The sequence below is a fragment of the Ranitomeya imitator genome, chromosome 6, assembly GCF_032444005.1.
Source record: "Ranitomeya imitator isolate aRanImi1 chromosome 6, aRanImi1.pri, whole genome shotgun sequence".
Classification (NCBI taxonomy): Eukaryota; Metazoa; Chordata; class Amphibia; order Anura; family Dendrobatidae; genus Ranitomeya; species Ranitomeya imitator.
In genome coordinates this window covers 419,109,603-419,132,867 of record NC_091287.1, presented here as the reverse complement: position 1 = coordinate 419,132,867, position 23,265 = coordinate 419,109,603, and the positions used below count along the sequence as shown (strand labels likewise).

The following is a 23,265-nucleotide window of genomic DNA, read 5'->3' as shown; positions in this document are numbered from 1 at the left end:
TCACGTTGCCTCCACCATGTTTTACAGAGGATGTGGTGTGCCTTGGATCATGTGCCGTTCCCTTTCTTCTCCAAACTTTTTTCTTCCCATCATTCTGGTACAGGTTGATCTTTGTCTCATCTGTCCATAGAATACTTTTCCAGAACTGAGCTGGCTTCTTGAGGTGCTTTTCTGCAAATTTAACTCTGGCCTGTCTATTTTTGGTATTGATGAATGGTTTGCATCTAGATGTGAACCCGTTGTATTTACTGTCATGGAGTCTTCTCTTTACTGTTGACTTACAGATACACCTACTTCACTGAGAGTGTTCTGGACTTCAGTTGATGTTGTGAACAGGTTCTTTTTCACCAAATTAAGTATGCGGCGATCATCCACCACTGTTGTCATCCGTGGACGCCCAGGCCTTTTTGAGTTCCCAAGCTCACCAGTCAATTCCTTTTTTCTCAGAATGTACCCAACTGTTGATTTTGCTACTCCAAGCATGTCTGCTATCTCTCTGATGGATTTTTTTCTTTTTTTTCAGCCTCAGGATGTTCTGCTTCACCTCAATTGAGAGTTCCTTTTTCTGCATGTTGTCTGCTCACAGCAACAGCTTCCAAATGCAAAACCACACACCTGGAATCCACCCCTGACCTTTTAACTACTTCATTGATTACAGGTTAACGAGGGAGACGCCTTCAGAGTTAATTGCAGCCCTTAGAGTCCATTGTCCAATTACTTTTGGTCCCTTGAAAAAGAGGACGCTATGCATTACAGAGCTATGATTCCTAAACCCTTTCTCCGATTTGGATGTGGAAACTATCATATTGCAGCTGGGAGTGTGCACTTTCAGCCCATATTATATATATAATTGTATTTCTGAACATGTTTTTGTAAACAGCTAAAATAACAAAACTTGTGTCACTGTCCAAATATTTCTGGCCCTAACTGTATATATATATATATATATATATATATATATATATATATATATATATATATGTGTGTATATATATATATATATATATATATATATATATATATATATATATATATATATAAAAAACATATCTCAGGAAACACATTTTGGATTTATATACCGTATATGGTGTGTATATATACATATATATATATATATATATATATATATATATATATATATATATATATATATATATACACACTATTATATATAATATTAATTCAATCAAGTCATTAAAATGATGAGGGGGAAGGGATTGTATAAAGGATTAAAATGCATGATGTAGGGGTTACCAGAAATATGCTAAATCAAATAGTATTCCAAAAATTCATGAAAATAATCATGAAATACGAACATACGGTAATTATATATTGCCAATTACCTAGAATATCCCAACGTGTAAGCATGTTAATGAAGTGACTAGTGCTGAACAAAATTTATACTGATAAAATATGACTCAATAAAGAAACAAAAATAAAGTAGCTATGGTACTCAAAATAAAACCCAGTAGTTACAAAGTCAAGGTTCATGTGCTACAGAGCAATGAATGTAATGAAAAACACAAAAGTCGGGAAAATATGTATTTGATACACTGGCGATTTTGCAAGCTTTCCCTCCTACAAAGAAAAGAAAGCTCTGTAATTTTTATCGTAGGTACACTTCAACTATGAGCGATAGAATCTAAAAATAAAAAAACTAATATATAATTGTATAATTTTTAAATAATTAAATACATTTTATTGCATGAAATAAGTATTTGATCACCTACCAACCAGGAAGAGTTCTGACTCTCACAGACCTGTTAGTTTTTCTTTAAGAAGCCCTACTACTCTGCACTCATTACCTGTATTAACTGCACCTGAACTGTTTGAACTGATCGAGGTGACCTGGGCCTGTCTGGCAATCGACAGGATAGTACGTCAAACGCGATCAGCCGCACTCATGGGAGGATCGCGGACTGGTGTCAGCTGATTATCACAGCTGACACCTGGCCCTATGTGCCAGGAGCAGTCATGGACCGCTCCCGGGACTGTAACCCCGGGAACACTGCGATCACAGCATTCCGGTGGCTTAGGGAAACATCGCGCAGGGAGGGGGCTCCCTGCGTGCTTCCCCGAGACCCTCAGAACAACGTGATGTCCTGCAAAAAAACAAGACCTCACATGACTCTGTGGGCCAACATATGGAAAAATTATAGCTCTCAAAATTTGGTGATGCAAAAACTATTTCATGCAATAAAAAGTGTCTTTTACTGTGTGGCAGCTGTCAAACAAAAACCCGCTATAAAGGCCTGCTATAAATAGTAAATCAATATCCCCTTTATCACCCCCTGAAATAGGGAAAATAATAAAATAAAAAAAGTATTTCCATTTTCCCATTAGAGTTAGGGTTAGGGCTCAAGTTAGGGTTAGAGTTGGGGCTAAAGTTAGGGTTAGAGTTGGGGCTAGATATGGGGTTAGGGTTTGGATTAAATTTACAGTTGGGATTAGGGTTAGGGGTGTGTAAGGGTTAAAATTGTGTTTAGGGTTATGGTTAGGGTTGGAATTAGGGTTAGGGGTGTGTTTGGGTTAGGGTTGGAGTTAGAATTGGGGGTTTTCCACTGTGTAGGCACACCAGGGTCTCTCCAAATGTGACACGGCGTCCAATCTCAATTCCAGCTAGCTCTGCATTGAAAAAGTAAAACGGTGCTCCTTCTCTTCCGAAGTCTGCCGTGAGCCCAAACAGTGGTTTACCCCCACATATGGGGTATCAGCATACTCAGGACAAATTGGACAATAACTTTTGTCGTCCGATTTCTAATATTACCCTTGGGAAAATAAAAATTTAGGGGCTAAAAAAATAATTTTTGTGGGGAAAAAATGTTTTTTTTTTTATTTTCAAGGCTCTGCGTTAAAAATTTTAGTTAAACACTTGGGGGTTCAAAGTTAATACAACACATGTAGATAAGTTCCTTGGGGGTCTAGTTTCCAATATGGGGTCACTTTGTGGGGGGATTCTACTGTTTAGGCACACTAGGGGCTCTACAAACGCATGGTGAAAACCGCAGACCATTCCATCTAAGTCTACATTCCAAAACAGCGCTCAATCCCTTCCGAGCTCTGCCATGTGCCCACATATGGGGTATTAACGTACTCAGGACAAATTGCACAACAACTTTCGGGGTCCAATTTCTCCTGTTACCCTTAAGAAAATAAAAATTTGGGTGCAAAAAATCATTGTGAAAAAAATGTGATTTATTATTTTACAGCTCTACATTATAAACGTCTGTGAAGCACTTGAGGTTCAAAGTGCTCACCACACATCTTAAGTTCCATAAGGGGTCTACTTTCCAAAATGGTGTCACTTGTGGGGAGTTTCCACTGTTTAGGCACATCAGGGGCTCTCCAAACACGTAATGGCGTCCGATCTCAATTCCAGCCAATTTTGCTTTGAAAAATTCAAACATTGCTCCTTGCCTTCTAAGCTCTGCCATGCACCCAAACAGTGGTTTACCCCCACATATGGGGTATCAGCGTACTCAGGACAAATTGCACAACAACTTTAGAGGTCCAATTTCTCCTGTTAACTTTGAAAAAAAAAAAATTGGGGGCGAAAAAATCAATTTTGTGAAAAAATATAATTCTTTATTTTATGGCTCTACATTATAAACTTCTGTGAAGCACTTTGGGGTTCAAAGTGCTAACCACACATCTAGATAAGTTCCTTAGGGGGTCTACTTTCTAAAATGGTGTCACTTGTGGGGGGTTTCCACTGTTTAGAAACATCAGGGAATCTCCAAACGCGACATGGCGTACTATGTAAATTCCAGCCTGCATTGAAAAGTCAAGCGGCGCTCCTTCCCTTCCGGGCTCTGCCATGCGCCCAAACAATGGTTTACCCCAACATATGGGGTATCGGCACACTCAGGACATCAGGACAAATTGTACAACAACTTTTGGGGTCCAATTTCTCCTGTTACCCTTGGTAAAATTAAACAAATAGGATCTGAAATAAATGTTTTGTGAAAAAAAGTTACATGTTCATTTTTTTTAAACATTCCAAAAATTCCTGGGAAGCACCTGAAGGGTTAATAAACTTCTTGAATGTGGTTTTGAGCACCTTGAGGGGTGCAGTTTTTATAATCGTGTCTCTTTTGGGTATTTTCTATCATATAGACCCTTCAAAGTGACTTCAAATGTGATGTGGTCCCTAAAAAAATGGTGTAAAAATGATAAATCGCTGGTCAACTTTTAACCCTTATAACTTCCTAACAAAACAAAAAAAATTGATTCCAAAATTATGCTGATGTAAAGTAGACATGTGGGAAATGATACTTATTAAGTATTTTGTGTGACATATCTGTGATTTAAGGGCATGAAAATTCAAAGTTGGAAAATTAAGAAATTTTCTAAATTTTCACCAAATTTCAGTTATTTTTCACAAATAAACGCAAGTCCTATCAATGAAATTTTACCACTATCATGAAGTACAGTGTGTCACAAGAAAACATTGTCAGAATCATCGGGATCCATGCAAGCGTTCCAGAGTTATTACCTCATAAAGGGACAGTGGTCAGAATTGTAAAAATTGGCCCGGTCATTAACATGCAAATCACCCTTGGGGGTTAAGGGGTTAAACAACAACCACAAGATGGATTTCATCAACTCAGGTATAATTTTAATCAGTATGACGGCGCCGACCTGACACTGTCTGTAGGTTACTAACCACAATCCTGCTTACAGGTTCTCTTTTGAGTTCTGTTTTTCTCATGTATAAAATACTTATTTCATGCAATAAAATGCAAACTAATTATGAAAAAATAAACAATGTGATTTTTCTGTTTTTTATATTTAGATTGTGTCTCTCACAGTTAAAGTATACAGTCATGGCCAAAAGTATTGACACCCCTGCAATTCTGTCAAATAATACTCATTTTCTTCCTGAAAATGATTGCAAACACAAATTATTTGGTATTATTATCTTCATTTAATTTGTCTTAAATGAAAAAAAAAACACAAAAATTTTTTCCTAAAGCCAAATTGGATATAATTCCACAACAAACATAAAAAGGGGGTGGACAAAAGTATTGGCACTGTTCGAAAAATCATGTGATGCTTCTCCAATTTGTGTAATTAACAGCACCTGTAACAACGAACAGGTGTTGGCAATAACTAAATCACACTTGCAGCCAGTTGACATGGATTAAAGTTGACTCAACCTCTGTCCTGTGTCCTTGTGTGTACCACATTGAGCATGGAGAAAAGAAAGAAGACCAAAGAACTGTCTGAGGACTTGAGAAACCAAATTGTGAGGAAGCATGAGCAATCTCAAGGCTACAAGTCCATTTCCAAAGACCTGAATGTTCCTCTGTCTACCGTGCGCAGTGTCATCAAGAAGTTTAAAGCCCATGGCACTGTGGCTAACCTCCCTAGATGTGGACGGAAAAGAAAAATTGACAAGAGATTTCAACGCAAGATTGAGCGGGTGTTGGATAAAGAACCTCGATTAACATCCAAACAAGTTCAAGCTGCCCTGCAGTCCGAGGGTACAACAGTGTCAACCCGTACTATCCGTCGGCGTCTGAATGAAAAGGGACTGTATGGTAGGAGACCCAGGAAGACCCCACTTCTTACCCCGAGACATAAAAAAGCCAGGCTGGAGTTTGCCAAAACTTACCTGAAAAAGCCTAAAACGTTTTGGAAGAATGTTCTCTGGTCAGATGAGACAAAAATAGAGCTTTTTGGGCAAAGGCATCAACATAGAGTTTACAGGAGAAAAAAAAGAGGCATTCGAAGAAAAGAACACGGTCCCTACAGTCAAACATGGCGCAGGTTCCCTGATGTTTTGGGGTTGCTTTGCTGCTCTGGCACTGGACTGCTTGACCGTGTGCATGGCTTTACGAAGTCTGAAGACTACCAACAAATTTTGCAGCATAATGTAGGGCCCAGTGTGAGAAAGCTGGGTCTCCCTCAGAGGTCATGGGTCTTCCAGCAGGACAATGACCCAAAACACACTTCAAAAAGCACTAGAAAATGGTTTGAGAGAAAGCACTGGAGACTTCTAAGGTGGCCAGCAATGAGTCCAGACCTGAATCCCATAGAACACCTGTGGAGAGATCTAAAAATGGCAGTTTGGAGAAAGCACCCTTCAAATATCAGGGACCTGGAGCAGTTTGCCAAAGAAGAATGGTCTAAAATTCCAGCAGAGCATTGTAAGAAACTCATTGATGGTTACCGGAAGCGGTTGGTCGCAGTAATTTTGGCTAAAAGTTGTGCAACCAAGTATTAGGCTGAGGGTGCCAATACTTTTGTCTGGCCCATTTTTGCAGTTTTGTGTGAAATGATCAATGTTTTGCTTTTTGCTTCATTCTCTTTTGTGTTTTTTCATTTAAGACAAATTAAATGAAGATAACAATACCAAAGAATTTGTGTTTGCAATCATTTTCAGGAAGAAACTGAGTATTATCTGACAGAATTGCAGGGGTGTCAATACTTTTGGCCATGACTGTAACTATGGTAAAAATTATAGACCTCTCCATTCTTTGTAGGTGGGAAAATTTGCAAAATCAGCAGGGTATCAAATCCCTATTTTCCCCACTGTACATTGCATAAATAGGCATTTATTAAATCAGTGCATCAAGACATGTACAATCCCTACACCAGGAGTGTGCCCAACTTGCATTTCGCCTGTTGCTTTAACAAAGGTTCTATATAGCTACAATCTATGGCCCCCTAGTTAAAGCAACAGGCGAAGCAAGAGTTGGCCATGCTCCTGGTGGGGGGCTTGTACTTGTCTTAATGCACTGACTTAGGCTACGGTCACATTATCAGTATTTGTCTAGTATTTCACATCAGTATTTGTAAGCCAAAACCAGGAGTGGGCCAAAAATGAAGACGTGTTGCACGTGTTTCTATTATACTTTTTCTCTGACTGTTCCTCGCCTGGTTTTAGCTCAAATACTGATGTAAAATACTGACCAAATACTGATAATGTGACCATTACTTTACCTTATGCTATGCATGTCCCTCCTTGATTTATGGGTTTACCATGTGTACTTTTGTGGTTTTCATTACATTCATTACTCTTTAGGACATGTCACTTTTAGAGATGGGCAAACCCGAACAGTAAAGTTTGGAGTTTGTACCGAACATCTACTGTTAGGGCAGGTACACCGAACACGGGCTTCATTAGGAGGTTCATGTTACTGTTCGGGTTTGGCCCCCCCGAACGCCGGGTATTTCTCACGCTGTCATATGCATTACAGCAACACAGCTTCTGATCGGCGGTAAAATTATTACCGCAGGTCAGACATCCGCAGTTCCCACGCTGTCAAATGACAGCATGAGCCCGCAGCTGTGATTGGAGGTAAAAAAATGTAACCCTCAGCTGTCAGCTTTAGAAAGGTTGGTACGGTAATTGAGAACTTTAAAAAAAACAGCGTTGTGTCCCCCCCCCCCCCCATTTTGGACAACCAGCCATGCTGAAGCAGACAACTGGGGGCTGGGCTCATATTCTCAGGCTGGTAGGGGCCATGGACATTGGCCCCCTCAGCCTAAAAATAGCAGCCCGCAGCCACCCAGAAAAGGCTCATCTATTAGATGTGCCAATTCTGGCGCTTAGCCCGGCTCTTCCCATTTGCCCTGTAGTGGTGGAAAACGGGGTTATTTGTGGGGTTGATGTCACCTTTGTATTGTCTGGTGACAACAAGCCCTATAAGAAACCTATCCATTACTAACACACTTTTCCATTTTTATTTAAAAATAACAAACAGTTATACTCATCTAATGCCTTATACTCCTTACACACTGGGACATTCTAGGTAATTAAGTGGCCATATATAATTATGCCAGTACTCCATGATTATTTTTATAAATTTTGAAAACTAATTTATTTTGCATATTTATGGTAAGCCCTGCATCATGCATTTTAATCCTTTGCACAATCCCTTCTCCCAAATCATTTTAATTATTTGTTTGAATTAATATAACTAATAAATATATATTTATTATATGTGTTGTATGTTAGAGTATAGGTTTTATATTACGTCTGGATATACAACCATTACGTGATTTACTTTAATATCTAAGTGCATTATTATATACAGCTGAGGCAAAAATTAAGAGACCACCACATCAAAACCCTGTCATGGGCAGCCCAATCTCCAGATCTCAACCCCATTGAAAACCTCTGGAATGTAATCAAGAGGATGAAGGATAGTCACAAGCCATGAATCAAAGAAGAACTGCTTACATTTTTGCGCCAAAAGCAGTGTGAAAACTGGTGGAAAGCATGCCAAGACGCATGAAAGCTGTGATTAAAAATCATGGTTATTCCACAAAATATTGATTTCTGAACTCTTCCTGAGTTAAAACATTAGTATTGTTGTTTCTAAATGATTATGAACTTGTTTTCTTTGCATTATTTGAGGTCTAAGAGCACAGTTTAGTTTTTTCTTTAATTTTGACCAATTCTCCTTTTCAGGAAAAAAAAATACAAAATGTAGTCTGGAAATTAGGAGACATGTCAGAAGTTTATAGACTAAAAGAACAATTTACATTTTACTCAAAAATATACCTATAAAGAGAAAAATCAGACAAACTGAACATTTTGCAGTGGTCTCTTAATTTTTGCCTAAGATGTATGTGTTATCCAATAAGTCATTAAAAATGTTCAAGACTTATTACACTTTTTACAGACATAAAAACATTTCCTATGTATAATTCTTTCAGCATCGTACTAATAAAGTGAAATGGTAGCATGTGTCCACGTGCACAGGAAACGTTATGAGCTTTTCAAATTTTGCAAAGAATTAAAGGAACACTAGTGTGTAAGCACATGTTTAATAGAAGGGTGGGTGTTAAAAAAAAAAAAAAAATCAAATGGCCAGACAATATATACTATTGCAAACATTCTACAAGTGAATAACTTATTTTCTGCATTGAAACATTTTTTGTAGCATTGATCCACACTAAAAATAACCCCAGTGCAATTTAGTCTCTCGAGAAGGTGAGCATTTTTTCTCTGACTGGAGAGAAAAGTGTTAAGCAGTCCTGCCACCATTATGTCTGTCATAATGCTGTGTTATCATTCCAGCATGTGTTGAGGTTTCCTCCTGTTTGCAGTGACACAATATGTAAATTAGCCATGTGCAAAGTGCTCCAGCTTCTGCAGCATCCAACATTTACATCCTCTCATTGTGGAGAGAGAAGCTCCGATCTCTTATTACAAGACAGAATAGGGGTCAATAAGAAAAATATAAACCCAATCCTCTTTGTATCTATGTATTTCAATATACAGTTGTGGCCAAATTGACACCCCTGCAATTCTGTCAGATAATACTCTGATTCTTCCTGAAAATGATTGCAATCACAAATTCTTTGGTATTATTATCTTCATTTAATTTGTCTTAAATGAAAAAACACAAAAGAGAATGAAACAAAAAGCAAAACATTGATCATTTCACACAAAACTCCAAAAATGGGCCAGACAAAAGTATTGGCACCCTCAGCCTAATACTTGGTTGCACAACCTTTAGCCAAAATTATTATTATTTATATAGCACCATTGATTCCATGGTGCTGTACATGAGAAGGGGTTACATACAAGTTACAGATATCATGTACAGTAAACAAACTAACAATGACAGACTGATACAGAGGGGCGAGGACCCTGCCCTTGCGGGCTTACATTCTACAGGATTATGGGGAAGGAACACAGTAGGTTGAGGGTTCCAGGAGCTCCAGTGTTGGTGAGGCGGTAGCTTCGGTAGTGATGAGGAGGCACCGGGGTCAGTGCAGGCTGTAGGCTTCCCCAAAGAGATGGGTTTTCAGGTTCCGTCTGAAGGATCCGAATGTGGTTGATAGTCGGATGTGTTGGGGCAAAGAATTCCAGAGGATGCGGGATATTCGGGAGATGTCTTGGAGGCGATTGGATGAGGAGTGAATAAGTGTGGAGGAGAGATGGAGGTCTTGGGAGGACCGGAGATTACGTGAGGGAAGATATCGGGAGATTAGTTCAGAGATATATGGAGGAGACAGGTTATGGATGGCTTTGTAGGTTAGTATTAGTAATTTGAACTGGATACGCTGAGGGAATTGGAGCCAGTTAAGAGATTCGCAGAGGGGGAAGCAAAGGAGTAGCGAGGAGAGAGATGAATTAGTCGGGCAGCAGAGTTAATGATGGACTGGATAGGTGCAAGGGTGTTAGCAGGGAGGCCACAGAAAAGCATGTTGCAGTAGTCAAGGAGGGAGGTGATGAGGGCATGCAAAAGCATTTTAGTAGATTGAGGGTTGAGGAAAGGACATATTCTGGAGATATTTTTGAGCTGGAGGCGACAGGAGGTGGAGAGAGCTTGGATGTGCGGTTTGAAGGACAGGGCAGAGTCGAAGGTTACTCCGAAGCAGCGGATTTCCGGTACGGGGGAAAGCATGATATCATTGATTGCGACAGATAGGTCAGGTAAAGAAGACCTATGGGATGGAGGAAAGATGATGAGTTCAGATTTGTCCACTTGAGTTTGAGGAAGCGAGAGGAGAAGAAGGAGGATATGGCTGATAGGCACTCTGGGATTCTGGACAGCAGAGCAGTGATGTCTGGGCCAGAGAGGTAGATCTGAGTGTTATCAGCATAGAGGTGGTACTGGAATCCATGGGACTTTATGAGTTGTCCCAAGCCAAGTGTATAGACTGAGAAGAGTAGGGGTCCTAGAACAGAACCTTGGGGGACTCCAACAGAGAGAGGGTGGGATGAGGAGGTAGTGTGGAAGACGCTGAATGTGTGGCTGGAAAGTTATGAGGAGATCCAGGATAGGGCGAGGTCTTTGATGCCAAAGGAGGAGAGGATCTGTAGTAGGAATAACAGCGACCAACCGCTTCCGATAACCATCAATGAGTTTTTTACAATGCTCTGCTGGAATTTTAGACCATTTTTCTTTGGCAAACTGCTCCAGGTCTCTGATATTTGAAGGGTGCCTTCTCCAAACTGCCATTTTTAGATCTCTCCACAGGTGTTCTATGGGATTCAGGTCTGGACTCATTGCTGGCCACCTTAGAAGTCTCCAATGCTTTCTCTCAAACCATTTTCTAGTGCTTTTTGAAGTGTGTTTTGGGTCATTGTCCTGCTGGAAGACACATGACCTCTGAAGGAGACCCAGCTTTCTCACACTGGGCCCTACATTATGCTGCAAAATTTGTTGGTAGTCTTCAGACTTCATAATGCCATGCACATGGTCAAACAGTCCAGTGCCAGAGGCAGCAAAGCAACCCCAAAACATCAGGGAACCTGCGCCATGTTTAACTGTAGGGACCATGTTCTTTTCTTTGAATGCCTCTTTTTTCACCTGTAAACTCCATGTTGATGCCTTTGCCCAAAAAGCTCTACCTTTGTCTCATCTGACCAGAGAACATTCTTCCAAAACGTTTTAGGCTTTTTCAGTAAGTTTTGGCAAACTCCAGCCTGGCTTTTTTATGCCTCTGGGTAAGAAGTGGGGTCTTCCTGGGTCTCCTACCATACAGTCCCTTTTCATTCAGATGCCGACGGATAGTACGGGTTGTCACTGTTGTACCCTCGGACTGCAGGGCAGCTTGAACTTGTTTGGATGTTAGTCGAGGTTCTTTATCCAACATCCGCACAATCTTGCGTTGAAATCTCTTGTCAATTTTTCTTTTCTGTCCACATCTAGGGAGGTTAGCCACAGTGCCATGGGCTTTAAACTTCTTGATGACACTGCGCACGGTAGACACAGGAACATTCAGGTCTTTGGAGATGGCCTTGTAGCCTTGAGATTGCTCATGCTTCCTCACAATTTGGTTTCTAAGTCCTCAGACAGTTCTTTGGTCTTCTTTCTTTTCTCCATGCTCAATGTGGTACACACAAGGACACAGGACAGAGGTTGAGTCAACTTTAATCCATGTCAACTGGCTGCAAGTGTGATTTAGTTAATGCCAACGCCTGTTAGGTGTGGTATTTCCTGATGAAGGGGGTATGAGACCCCTGAAACGCGTTGAATAAAACCACTGTGAATCAACTATACTCTCCTGAAATTCATCTTAGCGGCAGCGTAGAATTTTAACTACAAATCTCCCAGGTAAGTTACATGTGCTGTTAATAACACAAATTAGAGAAGCATCACATGATTTTTTGAACAGTGCCAATACTTTTGTCCACCCCCTTTTTTAGGCTTCGTGTGGAATTATATCCAATTTGGTTTTAGGACAATTCCTTTTGTGTTTTTTCATTTAAGACAAATTAAATGAAGATAATAACAATAAATTTGTGTTTGCAATCATTTTCAGGAAGAAACTGAGTATTATCTGACAGAATTGCAGGGGTGTCAATACTTTTGGCCAAAACTGTATTTATGTTTTGCATCAATTTTGCTGCTAAAAAAAAAAAGATGAAAGACCATATTAGAACTATAATTTGGCGCAATGTTTAGGAAACTGAAACAAGTTTTTTTCCTAAGCCATTAAACTATCAGGAGAAGACTTGTTTTCTTACTTCTAGAATGCAGACTGTCAAGAAATTTTTCATGTTAAATTGGACACAGTATGCAACAGTGGCTGCTGAAGAGAATTAAGCATTTTGCCTCTCTATTGCAGTGATATAAGCAATCAAAGTACAGGGTGGGCCATTTATATGGATACACCTATATAAAATGGGAATGGTTGGTGATATCAACTTTCTATGTGTAGCACATTAGTATATGGGAGGGGGAAAGCTTTTGAAGATTCGTGGTGACCATGGCGGCCATTTTGAAATCGGCCATTTTAGACCCAACTTTATTTTTTCCAATGGGAAGAGGGTCATGTGACACATCAAACTTATTGAGAATTTCACAATAAAACAATGGTGTGCTTGGTTTTAATGTATGTTTATGCTTTCATGAGTTATTTACAAGTTTATGACCACTTATAAAATGTGTTCAAAGTGCTGCCCATTTTGTTGGATTGTCAATGCAACCCTCTTCTCCCACTCTTGACACACTGATAGCAACACCGCAGAAAAAAATGCTTTTATTGCGTCCAAATTTTGGCAAATCCAACACTGAACCTGCTTCAAGAAATTTGGCAAGCAGTTTGCTAACTGTAGCATGGGAGATGGGTGGTCTTGTAGGGTGTCTTGCATTGAAATCTGCTGCAATGACCCGGGTACTGCGTTCACCAGACATCAACACAATTTCTATCCGCTCCTCACGTGTTAACCTCTGTGACATGTCAATGGTTGTAAACAAAGAAACTTGTAAATAACTAATTAAAGAACAAAGTTACGTTAAAACCAAGCACACCAATGTTTTTCTTGTGAAATTCTCAATAAGTTTGATTTGTCACATGACCCTCTTCCCATTGAAAAAAATAAAGTTGGATCCAAAATGGCTACCTTCAAAATGGCCGCCATGGTCACCACCCATCTTGAAAAGTTTTTTTTCCTCCCATATACTAATGTGCTACAAACAGGAAGTTTTGACAAGCAGTGGACTCCGCGTCTGCAGCACCACAGCAGGGCTGCGTCCATACCTAAGTATTCTAACCAGTGCCGTCCCTTAAAGGGCAATTGGCACTATAGTCTGTTAAACAGAGCTAACACTTACTTCACCAGCAATCAATTTACGTAACTGATGAAGGTCATGTGTTTATGACCGAAACGTTTGCTGTTACTGCACCTCTGCTTGGAATAATAAAATATCACCTATATAAAGTTGAGTGCGAGGTTTTTCTTATGTACAAACCTGGTTGCTGGCCTATTATAAGCAGACATCAATTCCCAAAGGAAAGAAGAAAACGCTCCACAATATCTTAGAGAAGATTTCGTAGTGTGTGAGACAGAGCTGAAGTACGGGTGACTGCGCTGACATTTTGTGAAAGCCCAGGGTCCGCCGCAGCCTCGCACCGCTGAACACCCCCTCCTCCCAGCCCGGGGCCCACAGCATCGCTCCACCACTGCTGCCACCGCCAGCTTCCTGCAGCAGCGACAATGCCTCCTGTGACTGCTCCACCACAGCCACCCTCTCCCTGGTAAGCTTCATTTGAACTATAAGACCCACCTTAATGTTCCTCCCAAATTTGGGGAAAAACTGTGTCTTTTAATCTGAAAAATATGGTACTTTAAAGATCCAATAGCCGTGACTAGACCACGGTTTCTCAACTCCAGTCCTCAAGACCCACCAACAGGTCATGTTTTCTGGATTTCCTTAGTATTGCATAGGTGATGGAATTATTGTTTTAGCAGGTGATGAAATTAACACCTGTGCAATACTAAGGAAATTCTGAACATTTAAACCCGTTGGTGGGTATTGAGGACTAGAGTTGAGAAATACTGGACTTGACTAGTTTGGTACCACGCCCCGCCATCTTCTCCTATTGTTTCTGGACGCATCTTCAAGCTATATCAGACTGCACACTATTGTTGTTTTCTTTAGAAAAAAATCCCAAAATAAAGTAAAAATAAATAATTAAGAAATGCAGTCATTTAGCATTTTAGAGACAGAAATGTAGTGTGAGAACTTTCTCTTACGATATGACAACTTGAATAGTAAGCCTGCGGGGGCTTCAAAGCCCCATTCTCAGGATCGATAGGGGTCACATTGATCAGTAAGATATTTCCTAGCCTATGGATAAGGGATAACTTTCATAATTGACACAAATCCTTTAAACCAGACCTGTTACTAGTTTTCACAATACAAACTGTATACAATAATAAATAGATCTCTTAGTCCTAAGTCTGGTGTCCTTGATTAATTATTGACATTAAAATTAGCATTTAATCAGTCCAACAAGATCTAATTTTAATAAAATCCCATTTAAAATAATTATATAGACATTCTGACATGGAGTTTCAAAGTAAGTACATCAGCTTCAGCAGATATAAGATATTTATTTGTGAAATCTGGTGATAAACAGATAAATGGAAATTGCTTGTATAGTAAGACAGTATTTAGTTCCAATTTACCGTACTGCAAAAGAATAAATCTAAAATTATATTAAAACGCTTTAGAGGGCGAGGTTGTGCTGCTAGCTCCTAAGGTGCATAAGGGCATAAAAGTGGGTGTTGCTAAAGCCACTAAAGTTTGTAAACTTGTGCACATTTCCAATTATAAGACTTTCAAAACTATAGAATCAGCAGAGACAAAACAAGAGAAGCAAAAGAGAGGAAAGGGGCATTGAGATGACAAAATCGTTTCTGTCTATATATGCAGGTGTGCAACATATTGACCAGATTATTATTTTTTATTTATATAGCAGCATTAATTCCATGGTGCTGTACATGAGAAAGGGGTTACATACAGAGTTATAGATATCATTTACAGTAAACAAATTTACAATGACAGACTGGTACAGAGGGGAGAGGACCCTTTCCCTGCGGACAAAGGGTACCGTCTCACAGTGGCACTTTTGTCGCTACGATGGTACGATCCATGACGTTCCAGCGATATCCATACGATATCGTTGTGTCTGACACGCAGCAGCGATCAGGGATCCTGCTGAGAATCGTACATCGTAGCAGATCGTTTGGAACTTTCTTTCGTCGCTGGATCTCCCGCTGTCATTGCTGGATCGGTGTGTGTGACACCGATCCAGCGATGCGTTCGCTTGTATCCAGTGTAAACATCGGGTTACTAAGCGCAGGGCCTCGCTTAGTAACCCGATGTTTATCCTGGTTACCATCGTAAATGTAAAAAAAAAAAAACAGTACATACTCACATTCCGGTGTCCGTCAGGTCCCTTGCCATCTGCTTCCTGCACTGACTGACTGCTGGCTGTAAAGTGAAAGCAGAGCACAGCGCGCTGTGCTGTGCTTTCACTTTACGGCCGGCAGTCAGTCAGTCAGTGCGGGAAGCAGACGGCAAGGGACAGACACCAGAATGTTAGTATGTAATGTTTGTTTTTTTTTACGCTGGTAACCAGGGTAAACATCGGGTTACTAAGCGCGGCCCTGCGCTTAGTAACCCGATGTTTACCCTGGTTACCCGGGGACCTCGGCATCGTTGGTCGCTGGAGAGCTGTCTGTGTGACAGCTCTTCAGCGACCACACAACGACTTACCAACGATCACGGCCAGGTCGTATCGCTGGTCGTGATCGTTGGTAAATCGCATAGTGTAACGGTTACTTTACATTCTATGGGATGCGCAATATCGCCAAGACCGTCAATCATGGTTGTAACTTTCTATCTTCTATTGAAGTAGGAAGAGCATCTCTAGAGCACTATCATACTTTAAAGGGATTGTCCAGTGTAAAGCTACAAGTCTGCAGTTAATGTATGAGACGGCAAACTTGTGAATCCTCACATCGCCTGCACTGAAACAAAAAATTCTTACTGGTACTTATTTTCATGTTGAGCATTCAAACCACTACTCATCTGTCTTCCTCTCACTAAGCTCTCTTCTCTCCAATCTATGCTTAATGCAGCAGCCAGGCTCATCATTCTGTCCAGCCGTTACACTGACAACTCCATTCTGTGCCAGTCATTGCACTGCTTGCCCATCTGCTTCATAATTCAATATAAACGTATCCATCTCAACCACAAAGCTCTCCACAATGTTGAACCAACAATATATTTCCTTTCTCATTTCTGTTTAACACCTAAGGCCAGCGTCACACTAGAGAGTTTTACTGACGTATGAGAGGAGCAAAAACTACGCATTGCACACGGACCAATGATTCTCTGTGGGGCAGCTCCTATCCGCCGTATATCTCTCAGCTGTATTTTACGGGCATAAAAAATCGCAGCATGCTGCGCTTGTCAGCGTATTGCGCAAAAAATCTGCCAATGAAAGTCTATGGGGGCGAGAAAAATACGCACTACACACGGACCATCAATGTGACTTGCGAGAAATACGCAGCGGTGATCTATAGAAAAGCCGGTAATTCAGTGCGGTGTACAGTAAAATCACACTGACAGGTTAGAATAGAATAGGTAAAATAAATATCTACACATAGAATAGGGATATAAATATATACAGTGGGGCAAAAAAGTATTTAGTCAGTCAGCAATAGTGCAAGTTCCACCAATTAAAAAGATGAGAGGCGTCTGTAATTTACATCATAGGTAGACCTCAACTATGGGAGACAAACTGAGAAAAAAAAATCCAGAAAATCACATTGTCTGTTTTTTTTTAACAATTTATTTGCATATTATGGTGGAAAATAAGTATTTGGTCAGAAACAAACAATCAAGATTTCTGGCTCTCACAGACCTGTAACTTCTTCTTTAAGAGTCTCCTCTTTCCTCCACTCATTACCTGTAGTAATGGCACCTGTTTAAACTTGTTATCAGTATAAAAAGACACCTGTGCACACCCTCAAACAGTCTGACTCCAAACTCCACTATGGTGAAGACCAAAGAACTGTCAAAGGACACCAGAAACAAAATTGTAGCCCTGCACCAGGCTGGGAAGACTGAATCTGCAATAGCCAACCAGCTTGGAGTGAAGAAATCAACAGTGGGAGCAATAATTAGAAAATGGAAGACATACAAGACCACTGATAATCTCCCTCGATCTGGGGCTCCACGCAAAATCCCACCCCGTGGGGTCAGAATGATCACAAGAACGGTGAGCAAAAATACCAGAACCACGCGCGGGGACCTAGTGAATGAACTGCAGAGAGCTGGGACCAATGTAACAAGGCCTACCATAAGTAACACACTACGCCACCATGGACTCAGATCCTGCAGTGCCAGACGTGTCCCACTGCTTAAGCCAGTACATGTCCAGGCCCGTCTGAAGTTTGCTAGAGAGCATTTGGATGATCCAGAGGAGTTTTGGGAGAATGTCCTATGGTCTGATGAAACCAAACTGGAACTGTTTGGTAGAAACACAACTTGTCGTGTATGGAGGAAAAAGAATACTGAGTTGCATCCATCAAACACCATACCTACTGTAAAGCATGGTGGTAGAAACATCATGCTTTGGGGCTGTTTCTCTGCAAAGGGGCCAGGACGACTGATCCGGATGCATGAAAGAATGAATGGGGCCATGTATCGTGAGATTTTGAGTGCAAACCTCCTTCCATCAGCAAGGGCATTGAAGATGAAACGTGGCTGGGTCTTTCAACATGACAATGATCCAAAGCACACCGCCAGGGCAACGAAGGAGTGGCTTCGTAAGAAGCAATTCAAGGTCCTGGAGTGGCCTAGCCAGTCTCCAGATCTCAACCCTATAGAAAACCTTTGGAGGGAGTTGAAAGTCCGTGTTGCCAAGCGAAAAGCCAAAAACATCACTGCTCTAGAGGAGATCTGCATGGAGGAATGGGCCAACATACCAACAACAGTGTGTGGCAACCTTGTGAAGACTTACAGAAAACGTTTGACCTCTGTCATTGCCAACAAAGGATATATTACAAAGTTTTGAGATGAAATTTTGTTTCTGACCAAATACTTATTTTCCACCATAATATGCAAATAAATTGTTAAAAAAACAGAAAATGTGATTTTCTGGATTTTTTTTTCTCAGTTTGTCTCCGATAGTTGAGGTCTACCTATTATGTAAATTACAGATGCCTCTCATCTTTTTAAGTGGTGGAACTTGCACTATTGCTGACTGACTAAATACTTTTTTGCCCCACTGTATATACATATATATACATATATATATATATATATATATATATATATATATATATATAAAATTATATTTCATATAGCGTTAGATAGCAGAAAAGGCGGTAATTCAGTTGCCGGCTTTTGCTATCTCCTTCCCAAACCCGACATAATATGAGACATGGTTTACATACAATAAACCATTTCATATCCCTTCTTTATTGCATATTCCTCACTACTAATGCTAGTAGAGTGTGTGTGCAAAATTTGGGGGCTCTGTTAAAATAAAGGGTTAAATCGCAGAAAAAACTGGCGTGGGCTACCGCGCAATTTTCTCTGCCAGAGTGGGAAAGCCACTGATGTATATAGATAGATAGATAGATAGATAGATAGATAGATAGATAGATAGATAGATAGATAGACTGTATATATGTTTTCACGAATATTTGGATCCATTCTATGTCCATTTAGCAAGCCGGCGAGAGAATCTCGCCGTACGGATGCCATACGCATACGAAGGTTTACATGCGCAAATTACGCAGCCACACCCTGCCTACGGATGACATACGGATCACTGTTTTGGGATCATTTCTGCTTATTACTCCTGTAAAATACGGACCACATTTCCCTACGCTGAGTGTGACGCCGGCCTAACAAGTGCTCTTTATTCTGTTATTGATTAAAAACTAACATTGTCCATGATCCAAACTTCTAACTCCAAGGATTTACTCATGCTGCACGAGTCCTCTGGAATGTACTACTCCAGTTAACATAGTTAATGTTCACTGTCCAAAGTTTTATGCGTGCATCTTTTTAGATCACACTTAATCAAGCCACTTCACTGATCTAACGTCTTTCAGTTTATCCCTTTCTACACTTCTCCTCATATCCTGATCCCTTATTGCATCAGTTTCCTACACACTGCATGATCTCATTAGCACTTTGTATCTCTACATACAAACACAAACCAGTTCATGCACCTTTACTTATGAAAGATAACTTGCCAACACAATAGAAACACGTTTCAGCTTTCGTGTTAACCCTATTTTATCATAGACGATTGTAAGCTTATGAGAAGGGTACTCAATCCTGCTTTTGACATTTTGTAATTATTAAAGGCTAAAATGTTCTATAGTTCATATAGCCCCTGAATCCATGAGGCCAGCTGTACATTGCATTGCACTATGGAAACAGTTACCATTTGAGTTCTAAATTTCCCCTTCTTTAGCTAGCCCCATTATACGTATAAATGATTGTTTGGTTTTCAGGATAGCGTGTATCAGGATAATCTAACGTTAATTAAGAAGCTGCATTGTGGAATGAAGCCAGAAAATATTTTAGATGTTCTGCCTGTGCTGAAAAGAATGTTAAACTGTCAAGAAAACACAGTCTTGAATACCAGCCAGTATATGATATACTGAAAAAAAGCATTTGTTTCTTGTTTAGGTAATATGTCTCAGTGTCACGAACGTGTTAATATTATTAAAAATAAAACAATAATTTTCCCTCTCTGAGACCGAAAACTTCACATAACTACATGCGACACTTTTCAGTACCAGACTGCATACAAAGTGCTACTTTGGATATTAGGCATATTTGTGAGGCAACCTCCAACCTAAATTCCTTTCAAAGTCTTAGACACAACTAGGATCCACCTCGCATCACTTCTGGACATGATCTTAGATGGAATCATGTTATTGCAACTGATTATTATATGTACACGCAGTTTACATTGTTTGTTGAAAGCAAGCACTTTAATCAGATTTAGGTACAATTATAGGTATTCTTAATCATATATACATTGGTAGCACATATCATGAAGATGTTTATGAGCCACACTACAAAATTCAGCATGAAAAGAGGTTTTGGAGGGATGCATAAACTATTAACCAATTGGGGAGAACACCAAATAAACCCTCATTATCAAGCCTTGAAATTGAAGCCAGTGTCCCATCTCCTGATGACACCACAAATGTGGTGAAACATGTTGGGGGGACTAATACGATAAACGTATACAGTATGTCCTATTCTGCCAGACAAGTGTTAGCACCAGGGGTGTTACCCATTAAGTATAAGAAATCGAGCATTGAGCACTTTACTGATAACAAATTTAGACAGATTATGGACATAATTTTTCATACCCTAAAGTGTGTTATATATGAATCTAATAATAAAAGATACATTTCACATGCGGAGCGGTCCGGTCCGAGGGGTGTCGCTGCTCTTGTTCTGGCGCCATCCATCTTCTTACGATTTATGTCCTCCTTGCTTCGTGTGGATGAGGCGTCCCTGCATCATCCACACAGTCTCCTCGGCAAAGGAGACTGCGCAGGTGCCAAAAAAGGTCAAAGAGCCCCGGCACCTTTGCACTGCAGTACTTTGCTCTGCCCTCAACAGAGCAGAGAAGTACGCCTGTGCAGGAGCGCGATGCTGAGGAGACTGTGTGGATGATGCAGGGACGCATCTTCCACACGAAGCAAGCAGGAGGGCGGAATTGCAAGAAGATGGGAGGTGCCAGACCAAATACAGCAACACCTCGCGGACCGGACCGCCCGCTGGTGAGTATAATAATAGTTATTTTTCTGCTCTTGCAGGTCAGGTTGGGGGATTATATACTGCATTATTGAATGCTGTATATCAGTCATGAGAGGTTATGGCCATATCTTATATAATTGTCTAAGGGTTTTTCTGTCTGTCTGTCTGTCTGTCTGTCCTGGAAATCCCGGCTCTCTGATTGGTCGAGGCCGCCAGGCCTCGACCAATCAGAGACCGGCACAGCATCGACGTAGAAATCCTGCGTCTCTGATTGGTCGAGGCCGCCAGGCCTCGACCAATCAGCAACGGGCACAGCGACGATGATGTCATAAAGGATGTAGACATCCTGCGTCCCTGATTGGTCGAGGCCGCCAGGCCTCGACCAATCAGCAACGGGCACAGCAACGATGATGTAATAATGGTTGCCATGGCGACGATGATGTCATAAAGGTTGCCTCGACCAATCAGCGACGGGCACAGTGTGCCGCGAATTCTGGAATCATCATTGTCCATATACTACGGGGACATGCATATTCTAGAATACCCGATGCGTTAGAATCGGGCCACAATCTAGTATCTTATATCGGCCAAAACTGCTGACAGGTTCCCTTTAAGGCATTATTTGGGGTTCTCCCCAATATGTTTATGGGATGGAACAAAATGGCCACAAAGTGCACATGCATGGTGCTTTCCCCGACCATCATCATCAGGTTTCTTAAAGGGAACCTGTCACCCCCAAAATCGCGGGTGAGGTAAGCCCACTGGCATCAGGGGCTTATCTACAGCATTCTGGAAAGCTGTGGATAAGCCCCCGATGTATCCTAAAAGATGAGAAAAAGATGTTAGATTATACTCACCCAGGGGCGGTCCCGCTGTTGGTCCGGGTCCAGCGTCTCCCATCTTCATCAGATGACGTCCTCTTCTGGTCTTTACGCTGCGGCTCCAGCGCAGGCGTACTTTGTGTCTGCCCTGTTGAGGGCAGAGCAAAGTACTGCAGTGCGCAGGCGCCGGGCCTCTCTGACCTTTCCCAGTGCCTGTGCACTGCAGTACTTTGCTCTGCCCTCAACAGGGCAGAAAAAGTACACCTGTGCTGGAGCTGCAGCGTGAAGACCAGAAGAGGACATCATCTGATGATCCGGACCAACAGCGGGACCGCCCCTGGGTGAGTATAGTCTAACGTCTTTTTCTCATCTACAGCATTCCAGAATGCTGAAGATAAGCCCCTGATGTCGGTGGGCTTACCTCACCCGCGATTTTGGGGGTGACAGGTTCCCTTTAAGTTGGGATGCGCATGTCTGTGATGTCATTAGGAGACTTCAACTGCAGGACATGTGCAACTTGGTGTGAAAGTCTGAAACTGGCCACAGTTGTGGAGCGTGTTTCACCGCACATGGCCATACCAACCAGCAGTGACACTGTCATTCAGAGCAGGTTTTTAACCCCTTCATGACCCAGCCTATTTTGACCTTAATGACCTGGCCATTTTTTGCAATTCTGACCAGTGTCCCTTTATGAGGTAATAACTCAGGAACGCTTCAACGGATCCTAGCGGTTCTGAGAATGTTTTTTCGAGACATATTGGGCTTCATGGTAGTGGTAAATTTAGGTCGATAATTTTTGCGTTTATTTGTGAAAAAAATGGAAATTTGGCGAAAATGTTGAAAATTTTGAAGTTTTCAAATTTTGAATTTTTATTCTGTTAAATGAGAGAGTTATGTGACACAAAATAGTTAATAAATAACATTACCCACATGTCGAACTTTACATCAGCACAATTTTGGAAACAATTTTTTTTTCCTAGTAAGTTATAAGGGTTAAAATTTGACGATTTCTCATTTTTACACCGAAATTTACAAAACCATTTTCTTTAGGCACCACCTCACATTTGAAGTCAGTCTGAGGGGTCTATATGGCTGAAAATACCCAAAAGTTACACCATTCTAAAAACTGCACCCCTGAAGGTGCTCAAAACCACATTCAAAAAGTTTATTAACCCTTCAAGTGCTTCACAGCAGCAGAAGCAACAAGGAAGGAAAAAATGAACATTTAACTTTTTAGCCACAAAAATTATCTTTTAGCAACAATTTTTTCATTTTCCCAAGGGTAAAAACAGAAACTGGATGCCAAAAGTTATTGTACAATTTGTCCTGAGTACGCCGATACTCAATATGTGGGGGGGAACCACTGTTTGAGCGCACGACAGGGCTTGGAAGGGAAGGCACGCTATTTGACTTTTTCAATGAAAAATTGGCTG

At 40.9% G+C, this 23,265-nt stretch overlaps 1 protein-coding gene across 1 annotated transcript in view; it reads right to left on the bottom strand.

Moving 5' to 3' along the window:
* Nucleotides 1-23,265, bottom strand: part of SPIDR (scaffold protein involved in DNA repair) — an 801,106-nt gene that overhangs the window by 65,833 nt on the left and 712,008 nt on the right. The window lies entirely within an intron of this gene.